This window comes from Morone saxatilis, unplaced genomic scaffold (assembly GCF_004916995.1).
Source record: "Morone saxatilis isolate NCDOM2014 unplaced genomic scaffold, NCSU_SB_2.0 Contig17, whole genome shotgun sequence".
NCBI classification, from domain to species: domain Eukaryota; kingdom Metazoa; phylum Chordata; class Actinopteri; family Moronidae; genus Morone; species Morone saxatilis.
Window position 1 is genome coordinate 1650981 of NW_023339729.1, and position 912 is coordinate 1651892.

The 912-nt window shown below is 43.5% G+C and overlaps 1 protein-coding gene across 1 annotated transcript in view; it reads right to left on the minus strand.

Annotated features, from left to right (window-relative positions):
* Positions 1-912, minus strand: part of si:dkey-28b4.8 (sarcoplasmic/endoplasmic reticulum calcium ATPase 2) — a 27668-nt gene that overhangs the window by 13076 nt on the left and 13680 nt on the right. The window lies entirely within an intron of this gene.

Below are 912 nucleotides of genomic sequence, written 5' to 3' on the forward strand. Positions count from 1 at the left end.
AGTTGCAAGGTTGGTTTTCCGCCTGGGGTCGCCTGAGGGGGGTGGGGGGTCACCATTTTCACCGGAACAAGCCATTTAACCATCCAAATGATTTCTAAACGGGTTTATTAAGCTGAAAAAGTTGCCAAGTTCCCCTTTAAGAACGTCAGTGTACACCTGGCATTAGAATGTGTGTGTGTCTCCAGGCTGTAAGACACATGGCGATGCAGTGACAGAACATGGATGACAATTGGGAGTTTGCAGCCTACACAAAATTAGCCTACTATTGTGGATTTTTAACAAAGTAGTAAAGTTACATTGTTATGTTGCAACTTTGCTCCCTTGCATTGACAGTGACTTGTGGATGAATGTTACTTTTGTATGTTGGGAGACATGGCAGAGGGAGGCAGAGATAAACAGTGACTGACAACATAAACACACCCAGTATTTTAAAAGCAGAAGTCTGGCTGCATTTCAGATTTTATGAATTTACTGGGAAGCACAAACTTGACAAGACACGTCCACTGTGTGTAAAATCTGTCTCAGAAATAAAAAACTATGGTAATACAACTACTTTGAGGAAACACATCAGCTGCCATCTAGAGCAAAAACAAATCCCAGAAAATGGATTCAGTGAGTAAAGCTAATCGAGTGGCCTTTCTGTGTTGATTGATAAAAAAAGTAGCCATGTGCAGTAATATAGAAAATTGAGGATGCGATACATCGAGGTGCTTTAAGAACGCATTCTGAATTCCAATCGTTGACAGATTAACACCTCTAAGAGGCGGCTGTGGCTCAGAGGCAGAGCGGGTCGTCCCCCAATCGGAAGGTTGTTGGTTGTTGGTTCGATCCCCGGCTCCTGCTGCCAGTAGTATCCTTGAGCAAGATACTGAACCCCAAATTGCTCCAGATGCACAGCATCGGTGTGTGAAT